Source organism: Haliotis asinina, unplaced genomic scaffold (assembly GCF_037392515.1).
Source record: "Haliotis asinina isolate JCU_RB_2024 unplaced genomic scaffold, JCU_Hal_asi_v2 scaffold_30, whole genome shotgun sequence".
NCBI classification, from domain to species: Eukaryota; Metazoa; Mollusca; class Gastropoda; order Lepetellida; family Haliotidae; genus Haliotis; species Haliotis asinina.
Window position 1 is genome coordinate 224,508 of NW_027133902.1, and position 16,076 is coordinate 240,583.

General features: G+C 41.1%; 1 protein-coding gene across 2 annotated transcripts in view; it reads right to left on the bottom strand.

The window, feature by feature from the left end:
* LOC137270060 (uncharacterized) overlaps window positions 1–3,346 on the bottom strand; it is a 44,893-nt gene extending 41,547 nt beyond the window's left edge. The window contains exon 1 of one of the 2 annotated variants that reach the window (XM_067803870.1): window positions 3,256–3,346. The gene's annotated coding sequence lies outside the window, so the exon portion shown is untranslated. The remainder of the gene's footprint in view (window positions 1–3,255) is intronic. The other variant, XM_067803871.1, reaches the window with a different exon arrangement.
* Window positions 3,347–16,076: the final 12,730 nt, after the last annotated feature.

The window sequence follows — 16,076 nt, forward strand, 5'->3', positions numbered from 1 at the left end:
TCCAGCTACCATCGAAGTACAATGAGATGGGACATAAGCTGACGACAAAACTACCACTCAAGGTGGAGACAAACCTTCTTCCATGACAGGACTAGAGGCATGAGGCCGAAACATTCTCACTAAGATAGGAATCTGAGGCCTCCTCAAAAAAATCTTTCTTAGGAGACTTAGACGATGACTGATATGCCACCAACTTCATCCGACGCTCCGTCTTAGGTCGTTTCAGTGGGGACGGGCCCTCATCTGATCTCCTACGATCCTGTCTGCTAAACGCTGACTAGCAGCTCAACAACACTTCAAAAAGGCGTCGTCATCCAGGTTCATACAAAAAGTACAGATATTCAACCACACGCAGCATCCCAAACAATCCACACATAATAAGCATGTTCATCACACAGAAAAGTTGCTGTTATTTGCTGCAATGTTCCTTTTGTTCAAAATATTGCATTTAGATCTATCCATCTTTTTGAAAGAACAATCACACTTATCAGTGAAAAACATGTCGTAGCAAAAAGCAAGGTAATGAGAAGCAGAGATCGTCATGTGATCATTGGAGCATCCAGTAAAACAAACATACAAATGAGCATTAATTAAGCAACACCCATTTTCATGCTATAAGACTGTGTGTAACACAACACACTTGTCATTCATGATACGGAAATCAAACACATGGTTAACCGAACCATCTGAAGTGTCAATGCATCAACTACCAATACTGCTACTTCTTTTGGCTGTAATTTATTGACGGTCATATGGGACACTAAAAACGTTATCAATAATCATGTCCAAAACTATGGTCACACAGACTATGGTGACATCAGTATTTGGTGTATCCTCCCTTTGCACGGATAACTGCTGCAACCCTAATCGTGCTGGAAATCAAACGCCAAATGTGCATCATTGCAATCCTCTGCCATTCCTCATGAAGAGCCTGAGCTAATTCCTGTAGATTTTGAACATGTGGATCCCTTACTTGAACTTGACATATTGTACCATAAATGCTCAATTGGGTGGAGATCAGGGCCTCTCGCAGGCCAAGGTAATCTGTCAGCTGCATTGTTCTGCAAGTATGCGATAACAGCTCTGGAACAATGGGGCCTAGCATTATCGTCCATAAATACTGGCCGACTGATGAGGGGGTGGTTGTCAAAATGCGGGACAACAGCAGCTTCAAGTACTTTCTGTTGGTATCTCTGACCATTGAGTGTTCCTTGAATGGTGATAAGATTCAGCTTACAGTCATTGGAGATACACCCCTACACCATTACAGAGCCACCGCCACAGGGTTCAGCTGCATGGACCATCCGCTGTTGATAAACCTCATTACTCCTTCTCCAAACGCCAATGGCCATCAGTAACATGAAGAAGAAAACAGGTTGCATCAGACCAATGCCATGTCCTCAGATTGTGGTTTTGCCATTGATTACACCATGGCTAAGTTGAGCCTTGTGTCTATCAGTGAGTAGGGAATGTCTGATTGGACGTCGTGCATCCTGAGCCGCCTTCGGATGGTGCTGGCTGAGAGACGAACACCCACACGCCATTGTTCTCTGAGATCTTTGGCATTGGTCATGGGCCTGCGTCTCACTAGGAGAACTAGGGCACAGTCATCATGGGGAGTGGTCTTTCTCAGCCTTCCTGATTGTGGACGATCCCTGATGTAACCAGTGGCCGCACGTTTCCTTGCAAGGCGACTAATGACAGTGTGATTGATATTCAATCTCGACTCAATGCTGTGACAGGACAAACCAGCTTCATGCATACCAATAATCTGACATCTGGTATTTTCAGAAAGCCTGCTCCTCGGCATGTCCAAAAGAGTTCAATTTCAGCACTGTTCACTTATTGATGCGTCGATAGGAAAGCAATGAGAATACTTCATTTCACCTTTTTATACCCCTCAGTCGCTTGTACCATGACAGAACTTTAGCATGAAAGCATGCATTTGAGTCAGCATGTGAATTTCATGCTAACTGCATGGATATTTAGATATACAGTGGAAACCTGAAAAGTAAACTTTCAAGGGACTCGTCAAAATTGTTTACTTATCAGGTTTTTTACTTATCCAAACTTATCAATATCTGCAAATGAGAGAGCAACGGACAAGATTTGTAAGTAATATAACATGTTTTATTGCACCAGTCTACTCACTGATACTCCCAAGCTACATATAACAATGAACAACTCATCAGGGCTGGCCTCTAGTTGTCAGTGTATTGTAAACTGCTTACACCAGAGCAAGCTGTAAGTGGGATGTTTATTTACCTGGTGACTGACACATGTCCCTCATGTCGGATTATGTGGTGATCGCTAATTTAGTTATCAGGTCTCATTTAGTCAGTAATTTACTTCCAGGGACCATGTAAAAACGTTTACTTAAGCGGTATTGTTTACTTATCCAATTTTAGTTAACAGGACTCAAATAGTGATGATTAATGAAGAAGTTTGCCGGGACCAAAGAATAGTGTTTAGTTATCCGATGTGTTTTTTTAAGCGGTTTTTACTTAGGCAGTCTCCACTGTAACTGGCTGACTTCTCTGTTTTGATCCCTTTTTGTTACAATCGACAATTATTTTTGGTGGTGCTTAATTAACGTTCAAGTGTATACAATATGTATCATGCTTGCTGGTTGTTTGATGGCAAACCCAGCAATAGTCCTCTTTTAAGGCGGCAGTCTGTACATAAACAAATTTGGACTATTCAAATCAATACAGTGATCTATGTCATAAGCATCAAACAAACAGAACGATCATGGCTTACATACTTTCAGTAACTACAATTTATGCATGCAAATTTGACACATAACATCCCTCTGTTTTTATTTGTGATGTGTCAGGCTTGCCTCTATTTACTTCAACAGCTGAGTGAGAAACGGTTATGTATGATTCAGCTTTGATTACCTAAAGTAGTACCCGAGATCAAAATCCCATGTGTTGATGCACCGACACACTTAGAATGGTGTCATTACTATCAAATGTCAGAGTTAAATAAATTTGGCAGTGCCTACAGAGGGAAACTCAGAATCATGTATTGTCTTATGGTGGACTAACTATTGCAAAATACTGTAAAAATACTTAAAAGGAACGAATGACTAAATAACAAGGTTCTGAACTTTTGTTTGCACTCTACTCTTCCAGAGACCTTGCAGTCTCACAAATATCTTCAAAACACACTTCCACCGACAGAATTTCGGAAATCGCTTCACAGATACAAACAAAATCAGAGCTAATGGCACAACAAATTTACATTTCGTACCTCCTCTGTCTCAAGCCGTCTTCTGCTATTCAAAGACGTATGTCTATTATCTACCTTCCAATTCTTGTGCGCAAATATCATGGACTCCCACATGGGGATTCCCCAAGCTATGACCAAGCTATGACCAAACTGGGTACCGTCTCGTATACCACAAAAGTACATATGAACGCAAAGAGAGTCGGGAACCCACCTACTGAACCAGTTTAACTGTCCTACCCAGAGGTCCATGCGACCGGTGTAAGATTGAAAACATATGCGCGATGAAAAGGTACCTAATTTGAATCTGGTGTAGTGCACTTCAGTTATGCGTAGTTATGCCGGGACATTGCTTCGCCTGAGTGCAGTTTCATCAGGGAGACTGACGAGGGGAGTAGTCACTCCTCGAAAAGCCCTTCAGCGTTTGTCGTGGGTCGTTACATAAACAGTGTTGATAATATGGCGGCAGCTTAATCTGTCAACTGCATTGTTCTGCAAGTATGCGATAACAGCTCTGGAACAATGGGGCCTAGCATTATCGTCCATAAATACTGGCCGACTGAGGAGGGGGTGGTTGTCAAAATGCGGGACAACAGCAGCTTCAAGTACTTTCTGTTGGTATCTCTGACCATTGAGTGTTCCTTGAATGGTGATAAGATTCAGCTCACAGTCATACAGTGGGTAACGGTATTCCGGATCACGGGTATTCCGGATCACTGCCACTTACATTAACCCCTAGATACTGTAAATCTCGATAGATTTCTTCACTCAATCTCTCATTTTAAAGCCGAGACATTGCTCTTTAAGGTGATATATTTTGTTTTACTTGATCTGAACCAGAAGTTTACTTGCGCGCCCTGTAACGAGGATACCTATCATTGCGTAATTTGTCGTTGGCACGTCAGGAAAAGGTAACTCATTCGGAATGGCCCGTCTCAAATAAGACTAGAATCAAGTTGCTTCGTGTTAACTTTCCCCTCTCCATTGCATGCATATACTTTTCACCTGTTAAAAGCAACAAAAATCTTCTCTTCATCTGCCATATTTTTGGAGAAATGAGCAATTTATGGAACCACGTGTTTAAGTCAGTTCCGGATCACCAGAAAATAGGGATCACCTCAGGACTGCCAACCGCCGAAAAATGTTAATTAGATCTACTGTTGAAATAAAGTAATTAGTTTCACGATCTTACTTCGGTTGCCTTATTTAAAATATATACTCACTCAACGGTCTGTCTTAGATGTTCTTCGCACAGAGTAGATACATAAAACGTTTTGGCCTTCATTTCGCCAAAAAGTAATTTGCGGTACAGAACTGCCTGTCTGTCAGGTAAAGGGTTATGAATATTGGAAATAACCAACTTGACAATTTGGGGTTGAAATTGTTTTGTTTTGTTTTCAAGTCATATTATTCTTTTTTTTAATAACTTGATGAATTGTAGTGATGAATTATGCCAGAGGCGGAAGCAATGAGGTTGGAGTAGACTCGAGCTGTAGTTTGTTTCATTTTTAAACACAAGAAGATACACGTACACCCATAAAGAGTTCAAATAGGCTGGTATTAATAGATTATACTCGTTAGCTTTACAATCAGTAAATGCTGATGTGATGTTAACAATCTTGACTGAATAAAGCTTTAAAGGTTCAGAAAAAATGGGTTATTTTGCCTCGATAGTTGTACTTTACAAGTTGAAGTCGCATGTAAAAGTCACGACAAAATACTATATATCAATACTGAAGAGATCAGTACCATAAACCACTTATGTATTCACCCCAAGAAAATATTTTCAGCCCACACCGTTACCTGGAATCATGATTCTGGAGTATGTTGTTATGAGCAGCAGGTGTTAAAACTATCTACCAAGTGGATGATGTTATCAACTGCAATGTTTGTTAATTATTCGTTTATCAAACATTATGAATATTGTTAACGCATCTATTTAATCAAACGTGTGTTACTGTTTGACACAGACCCCTGTTGCCCCAAACGAGCACCAATAACCGAACACTGCCTCGTTATGTCACATGATCCGGAATACCCGGAAATGATTCGGAACTGCCGTAACGGCGGAGCGTTTCTTTGGCGATATTTCTAAAGTCAATCAGGACCGAATTAATTTCATACGTTGGTGTAAGTAACATGAAACATTGCTCAGTCAGAAATTGCCCTTAGGTGCTTCAGATATATTTTTGCGGAGACGCATGCAGTTGGTTTTTCGTTAGTGATCCGGAACTGCCCTACGCACTGTAGGAGATAGACCCCTACACCATTACAGAGCCACCGCCAGAGGGTTCAGCTGCATGGATCATCCACTGCTGATAAGCCTTTCTAAAATCAACAAAAGCTACATACGATTTTCTTTTACTAAAAGTTAAACATCGCTCGACAACTGAGTATAGAGTAAAAATATGATCAAAGGTTGAGTATTCTTTTCTAAACCCAGCTTGTGAATCTGGAATCAGGTCTCTCATATTTGAACACTGATAATAGATACAAACGTTTTGCCAACGACACTTGTCAGAGAGATGCCCCGATAATTGTTAGGGTTATTCGAGTTTCCATTTTTAAATACTGGAACAATTATTGATTTAGCCCATTCAGACGGGAAAGATCTGGAGTCAAATACCAAGTTAAAGCTTTTAACATGGAACATCATTATCTCAGGCAAGGCAGTTTTGATCATCTTTGGAATAACATTATCCGCCCCAGCAGACTTTCCAGCTGTAAGACGGGATACAGCGTTAACTATTTCTAATTCTGTAATAGGAGACTCAAGTAGAGACTAATCAACCTCACTAAACTCGTCACGACCATTATCTGTATCTACTGTATCATCATGTGCATCAACCTCACTAAACTCGTCACATCCATGATCTGTATCTACTGTATCATCACGTGCATCAACCTCACTAAACTCGTCACATCCATGATCTGTATCTACTGTATCATCATGTGCATCAACCTCACTAAACTCGTCACATCCATGATCTGTATCTACTGTATCATCATGTGCATCAACCTCACTAAACTCGTCACATCCATGATCTGTATCTACTGTATCATCATGTGCATCAACCTCACTAAACTCGTCACGTCCATGATCTGTATCTACTGTATCATCATGTGCATCAACCTCACTAAACTCGACACGTCCATTATGTGTATCTACTGTATCATCATGTGCATCAACCTCACTAAACTCGTCACATCCATGATCTGTATCTACTGTATCATCATGTGCATCAACCTCACTAAACTCGTCACGTCCATGATCTGTATCTACTGTATCATCATGTGCATCAACCTCACTAAACTCGACACGTCCATGATCTGTATCTACTGTATCATCATGTGCATCAACCTCACTAAACTCGTCACGTCCATGATCTGTATCTACTGTATCATCATGTGCATCAACCTCACTAAACTCGTCACGTCCATGATCTGTATCTACTGTATCATCATGTGCATCAACCTCACTAAACTCGTCACATCCATGATCTGTATCTACTGTATCATCATGTGCATCAACCTCACTAAACTCGTCACGTCCATGATCTGTATCTACTGTATCATCATGTGCATCAACCTCACTAAACTCGTCACGTCCATGATCTGTATCTACTGTATCATCATGTGCATCAACCTCACTAAACTCGACACGTCCATTATGTGTATCTACTGTATCATCATGTGCATCAACCTCACTAAACTCGTCACATCCATGATCTGTATCTACTGTATCATCATGTGCATCAACCTCACTAAACTCGTCACGTCCATGATCTGTATCTACTGTATCATCATGTGCATCAACCTCACTAAACTCGACACGTCCATTATGTGTATCTACTGTATCATCATGTGCATCAACCTCACTAAACTCGTCACGTCCATGATCTGTATCTACTGTATCATCATGTGCATCAACCTCACTAAACTCGACACGTCCATGATCTGTATCTACTGTATCATCATGTGCATCAACCTCACTAAACTCGTCACGTCCATGATCTGTATCTACTGTATCATCATGTGCATCAACCTCACTAAACTCGTCACGTCCATGATCTGTATCTACTGTATCATCATGTGCATCAACCTCACTAAACTCGTCACATCCATGATCTGTATCTACTGTATCATCATGTGCATCAACCTCACTAAACTCGTCACATCCACTATCTGTATCTACTGTATCATCATGTGCATCAACCTCACTAAACTCGTCACGTCCATGATCTGTATCTACTGTATCATCATGTGCATCAACCTCACTAAACTCGACACGTCCATGATCTGTATCTACTGTATCATCATGTGCATCAACCTCACTAAACTCGTCACGTCCATGATCTGTATCTACTGTATCATCATGTGCATCAACCTCACTAAACTCGTCACGTCCATGATCTGTATCTACTGTATCATCATGTGCATCAACCTCACTAAACTCGTCACGTCCATGATCTGTATCTACTGTATCATCATGTGCATCAACCTCACTAAACTCGTCACGTCCATGATCTGTATCTACTGTATCATCATGTGCATCAACCTCACTAAACTCGACACGTCCATTATGTGTATCTACTGTATCATCATGTGCATCAACCTCACTAAACTCGTCACATAAATGATCTGTATCTACTGTATCATCATGTGCATCAACCTCACTAAACTCGTCACGTCCATGATCTGTATCTACTGTATCATCATGTGCATCAACCTCACTAAACTCGACACGTCCATTATGTGTATCTACTGTATCATCATGTCCATCAACCTCACTAAACTCGTCACATCCATGATCTGTATCTACTGTATCATCATGTGCATCAACCTCACTAAACTCGTCACGTCCATGATCTGTATCTACTGTATCATCATGTGCATCAACCTCACTAAACTCGTCACGTCCATGATCTGTATCTACTGTATCATCATGTGCATCAACCTCACTAAACTCGACACGTCCATTATGTGTATCTACTGTATCATCATGTGCATCAACCTCACTAAACTCGTCACATCCATGATCTGTATCTACTGTATCATCATGTGCATCAACCTCACTAAACTCGTCACGTCCATGATCTGTATCTACTGTATCATCATGTGCATCAACCTCACTAAACTCGACACGTCCATTATGTGTATCTACTGTATCATCATGTGCATCAACCTCACTAAACTCGTCACGTCCATGATCTGTATCTACTGTATCATCATGTGCATCAACCTCACTAAACTCGACACGTCCATGATCTGTATCTACTGTATCATCATGTGCATCAACCTCACTAAACTCGTCACGTCCATGATCTGTATCTACTGTATCATCATGTGCATCAACCTCACTAAACTCGTCACGTCCATGATCTGTATCTACTGTATCATCATGTGCATCAACCTCACTAAACTCGTCACATCCATGATCTGTATCTACTGTATCATCATGTGCATCAACCTCACTAAACTCGTCACATCCACTATCTGTATCTACTGTATCATCATGTGCATCAACCTCACTAAACTCGTCACGTCCATGATCTGTATCTACTGTATCATCATGTGCATCAACCTCACTAAACTCGACACGTCCATTATGTGTATCTACTGTATCATCATGTGCATCAACCTCACTAAACTCGTCACGTCCATGATCTGTATCTACTGTATCATCATGTGCATCAACCTCACTAAACTCGTCACGTCCATGATCTGTATCTACTGTATCATCATGTGCATCAACCTCACTAAACTCGTCACGTCCATGATCTGTATCTACTGTATCATCATGTGCATCAACCTCACTAAACTCGTCACGTCCATGATCTGTATCTACTGTATCATCATGTGCATCAACCTCACTAAACTCGACACGTCCATTATGTGTATCTACTGTATCATCATGTGCATCAACCTCACTAAACTCGTCACATCCATGATCTGTATCTACTGTATCATCATGTGCATCAACCTCACTAAACTCGTCACGTCCATGATCTGTATCTACTGTATCATCATGTGCATCAACCTCACTAAACTCGACACGTCCATTATGTGTATCTACTGTATCATCATGTGCATCAACCTCACTAAACTCGTCACATCCATGATCTGTATCTACTGTATCATCATGTGCATCAACCTCACTAAACTCGTCACGTCCATGATCTGTATCTACTGTATCATCATGTGCATCAACCCCACTAAACTCGACACGTCCATGATCTGTGTCTACTGTATCATCATGTGCATCAACCTCACTAAACTCGTCACGTCCATGATCTGTATCTACTGTATCATCATGTGCATCAACCTCACTAAACTCGACACGTCCATTATGTGTATCTACTGTATCATCATGTGCATCAACCTCACTAAACTCGTCACATAAATGATCTGTATCTACTGTATCATCATGTGCATCAACCTCACTAAACTCGTCACGTCCATGATCTGTATCTACTGTATCATCATGTGCATCAACCTCACTAAACTCGACACGTCCATTATGTGTATCTACTGTATCATCATGTCCATCAACCTCACTAAACTCGTCACATCCATGATCTGTATCTACTGTATCATCATGTGCATCAACCTCACTAAACTCGTCACGTCCATGATCTGTATCTACTGTATCATCATGTGCATCAACCTCACTAAACTCGTCACGTCCATGATCTGTATCTACTGTATCATCATGTGCATCAACCTCACTAAACTCGACACGTCCATTATGTGTATCTACTGTATCATCATGTGCATCAACCTCACTAAACTCGTCACATCCATGATCTGTATCTACTGTATCATCATGTGCATCAACCTCACTAAACTCGTCACGTCCATGATCTGTATCTACTGTATCATCATGTGCATCAACCTCACTAAACTCGACACGTCCATTATGTGTATCTACTGTATCATCATGTGCATCAACCTCACTAAACTCGTCACGTCCATGATCTGTATCTACTGTATCATCATGTGCATCAACCTCACTAAACTCGTCACGTCCATGATCTGTATCTACTGTATCATCATGTGCATCAACCTCACTAAACTCGTCACGTCCATGATCTGTATCTACTGTATCATCATGTGCATCAACCTCACTAAACTCGTCACGTCCATGATCTGTATCTACTGTATCATCATGTGCATCAACCTCACTAAACTCGTCACGTCCATGATCTGTATCTACTGTATCATCATGTGCATCAACCTCACTAAACTCGTCACATCCACTATCTGTATCTACTGTATCATCATGTGCATCAACCTCACTAAACTCGTCACGTCCATGATCTGTATCTACTGTATCATCATGTGCATCAACCTCACTAAACTCGACACGTCCATTATGTGTATCTACTGTATCATCATGTGCATCAACCTCACTAAACTCGTCACGTCCATGATCTGTATCTACTGTATCATCATGTGCATCAACCTCACTAAACTCGTCACGTCCATGATCTGTATCTACTGTATCATCATGTGCATCAACCTCACTAAACTCGTCACGTCCATGATCTGTATCTACTGTATCATCATGTGCATCAACCTCACTAAACTCGTCACGTCCATGATCTGTATCTACTGTATCATCATGTGCATCAACCTCACTAAACTCGACACGTCCATTATGTGTATCTACTGTATCATCATGTGCATCAACCTCACTAAACTCGTCACATCCATGATCTGTATCTACTGTATCATCATGTGCATCAACCTCACTAAACTCGTCACGTCCATGATCTGTATCTACTGTATCATCATGTGCATCAACCTCACTAAACTCGACACGTCCATTATGTGTATCTACTGTATCATCATGTGCATCAACCTCACTAAACTCGTCACATCCATGATCTGTATCTACTGTATCATCATGTGCATCAACCTCACTAAACTCGTCACGTCCATGATCTGTATCTACTGTATCATCATGTGCATCAACCCCACTAAACTCGACACGTCCATGATCTGTATCTACTGTATCATCATGTGCATCAACCTCACTAAACTCGTCACGTCCATGATCTGTATCTACTGTATCATCATGTGCATCAACCTCACTAAACTCGTCACGTCCATGATCTGTATCTACTGTATCATCATGTGCATCAACCTCACTAAACTCGACACGTCCATGATCTGTATCTACTGTATCATCATGTGCATCAACCTCACTAAACTCGTCATGTCCATAATATGTATCTACTGTATCATCATGTGCATCAACCTCACTAAACTCGTCACATCCATGATCTGTATCTACTGTATCATCATGTGCATCAACCTCACTAAACTCGTCACATCCACTATCTGTATCTACAGCATCATCATGTGCATCAACCTCACTAAACTCGTCACGTCCATGATCTGTATCTACTGTATCATCATGTGCATCAACCTCACTAAACTCGACACGTCCACTATGTGTATCTACTGTATCATCATGTGCATCAACCTCACTAAACTCGTCACGTCCATGATCTGTATCTACTGTATCATCATGTGCATCAACCTCACTAAACTCGACACGTCCATGATCTGTATCTACTGTATCATCATGTGCATCAACCTCACTAAACTCGTCACGTCCATGATCTGTATCTACTGTATCATCATGTGCATCAACCTCACTAAACTCGTCACGTCCATGATCTGTATCTACTGTATCATCATGTGCATCAACCTCACTAAACTCGTCACATCCATGATCTGTATCTACTGTATCATCATGTGCATCAACCTCACTAAACTCGTCACATCCACTATCTGTATCTACTGTATCATCATGTGCATCAACCTCACTAAACTCGTCACGTCCATGATCTGTATCTACTGTATCATCATGTGCATCAACCTCACTAAACTCGACACGTCCATTATGTGTATCTACTGTATCATCATGTGCATCAACCTCACTAAACTCGTCACGTCCATGATCTGTATCTACTGTATCATCATGTGCATCAACCTCACTAAACTCGTCACGTCCATGATCTGTATCTACTGTATCATCATGTGCATCAACCTCACTAAACTCGTCACGTCCATGATCTGTATCTACTGTATCATCATGTGCATCAACCTCACTAAACTCGTCACGTCCATGATCTGTATCTACTGTATCATCATGTGCATCAACCTCACTAAACTCGACACGTCCATTATGTGTATCTACTGTATCATCATGTGCATCAACCTCACTAAACTCGTCACATCCATGATCTGTATCTACTGTATCATCATGTGCATCAACCTCACTAAACTCGTCACGTCCATGATCTGTATCTACTGTATCATCATGTGCATCAACCTCACTAAACTCGACACGTCCATTATGTGTATCTACTGTATCATCATGTCCATCAACCTCACTAAACTCGTCACATCCATGATCTGTATCTACTGTATCATCATGTGCATCAACCTCACTAAACTCGTCACGTCCATGATCTGTATCTACTGTATCATCATGTGCATCAACCTCACTAAACTCGTCACGTCCATGATCTGTATCTACTGTATCATCATGTGCATCAACCTCACTAAACTCGACACGTCCATGATCTGTATCTACTGTATCATCATGTGCATCAACCTCACTAAACTCGTCATGTCCATAATATGTATCTACTGTATCATCATGTGCATCAACCTCACTAAACTCGTCACATCCATGATCTGTATCTACTGTATCATCATGTGCATCAACCTCACTAAACTCGTCACATCCACTATCTGTATCTACAGCATCATCATGTGCATCAACCTCACTAAACTCGTCACGTCCATGATCTGTATCTACTGTATCATCATGTGCATCAACCTCACTAAACTCGACACGTCCACTATGTGTATCTACTGTATCATCATGTGCATCAACCTCACTAAACTCGTCACGTCCATGATCTGTATCTACTGTATCATCATGTGCATCAACCTCACTAAACTCGACACGTCCATGATCTGTATCTACTGTATCATCATGTGCATCAACCTCACTAAACTCGACACGTCCATTATGTGTATCTACTGTATCATCATGTGCATCAACCTCACTAAACTCGTCACGTCCATGATCTGTATCTACTGTATCATCATGTGCATCAACCTCACTAAACTCGTCACGTCCATGATCTGTATCTACTGTATCATCATGTGCATCAACCTCACTAAACTCGTCACGTCCATGATCTGTATCTACTGTATCATCATGTGCATCAACCTCACTAAACTCGTCACGTCCATGATCTGTATCTACTGTATCATCATGTGCATCAACCTCACTAAACTCGACACGTCCATTATGTGTATCTACTGTATCATCATGTGCATCAACCTCACTAAACTCGTCACATCCATGATCTGTATCTACTGTATCATCATGTGCATCAACCTCACTAAACTCGTCACGTCCATGATCTGTATCTACTGTATCATCATGTGCATCAACCTCACTAAACTCGACACGTCCATTATGTGTATCTACTGTATCATCATGTCCATCAACCTCACTAAACTCGTCACATCCATGATCTGTATCTACTGTATCATCATGTGCATCAACCTCACTAAACTCGTCACGTCCATGATCTGTATCTACTGTATCATCATGTGCATCAACCTCACTAAACTCGTCACGTCCATGATCTGTATCTACTGTATCATCATGTGCATCAACCTCACTAAACTCGACACGTCCATGATCTGTATCTACTGTATCATCATGTGCATCAACCTCACTAAACTCGTCATGTCCATAATATGTATCTACTGTATCATCATGTGCATCAACCTCACTAAACTCGTCACATCCATGATCTGTATCTACTGTATCATCATGTGCATCAACCTCACTAAACTCGTCACATCCACTATCTGTATCTACAGCATCATCATGTGCATCAACCTCACTAAACTCGTCACGTCCATGATCTGTATCTACTGTATCATCATGTGCATCAACCTCACTAAACTCGACACGTCCACTATGTGTATCTACTGTATCATCATGTGCATCAACCTCACTAAACTCGTCACGTCCATGATCTGTATCTACTGTATCATCATGTGCATCAACCTCACTAAACTCGACACGTCCATGATCTGTATCTACTGTATCATCATGTGCATCAACCTCACTAAACTCGTCACGTCCATGATCTGTATCTACTGTATCATCATGTGCATCAACCTCACTAAACTCGTCACGTCCATGATCTGTATCTACTGTATCATCATGTGCATCAACCTCACTAAACTCGTCACATCCATGATCTGTATCTACTGTATCATCATGTGCATCAACCTCACTAAACTCGTCACATCCACTATCTGTATCTACTGTATCATCATGTGCATCAACCTCACTAAACTCGTCACGTCCATGATCTGTATCTACTGTATCATCATGTGCATCAACCTCACTAAACTCGACACGTCCATTATGTGTATCTACTGTATCATCATGTGCATCAACCTCACTAAACTCGTCACGTCCATGATCTGTATCTACTGTATCATCATGTGCATCAACCTCACTAAACTCGTCACGTCCATGATCTGTATCTACTGTATCATCATGTGCATCAACCTCACTAAACTCGTCACGTCCATGATCTGTATCTACTGTATCATCATGTGCATCAACCTCACTAAACTCGTCACGTCCATGATCTGTATCTACTGTATCATCATGTGCATCAACCTCACTAAACTCGACACGTCCATTATGTGTATCTACTGTATCATCATGTGCATCAACCTCACTAAACTCGTCACATCCATGATCTGTATCTACTGTATCATCATGTGCATCAACCTCACTAAACTCGTCACGTCCATGATCTGTATCTACTGTATCATCATGTGCATCAACCTCACTAAACTCGACACGTCCATTATGTGTATCTACTGTATCATCATGTCCATCAACCTCACTAAACTCGTCACATCCATGATCTGTATCTACTGTATCATCATGTGCATCAACCTCACTAAACTCGTCACGTCCATGATCTGTATCTACTGTATCATCATGTGCATCAACCTCACTAAACTCGTCATGTCCATAATATGTATCTACTGTATCATCATGTGCATCAACCTCACTAAACTCGTCACATCCATGATCTGTATCTACTGTATCATCATGTGCATCAACCTCACTAAACTCGTCACATCCACTATCTGTATCTACAGCATCATCATGTGCATCAACCTCACTAAACTCGTCACGTCCATGATCTGTATCTACTGTATCATCATGTGCATCAACCTCACTAAACTCGACACGTCCACTATGTGTATCTACTGTATCATCATGTGCATCAACCTCACTAAACTCGTCACGTCCATGATCTGTATCTACTGTATCATCATGTGCATCAACCTCACTAAACTCGACACGTCCATGATCTGTATCTACTGTATCATCATGTGCATCAACCTCACTAAACTCGACACGTCCATTATGTGTATCTACTGTATCATCATGTGCATCAACCTCACTAAACTCGTCACGTCCATGATCTGTATCTACTGTATCATCATGTGCATCAACCTCACTAAACTCGTCACGTCCATGATCTGTATCTACTGTATCATCATGTGCATCAACCTCACTAAACTCGTCACGTCCATGATCTGTATCTACTGTATCATCATGTGCATCAACCTCACTAAACTCGTCACGTCCATGATCTGTATCTACTGTATCATCATGTGCATCAACCTCACTAAACTCGACACGTCCATTATGTGTATCTACTGTATCATCATGTGCATCAACCTCACTAAACTCGTCACATCCA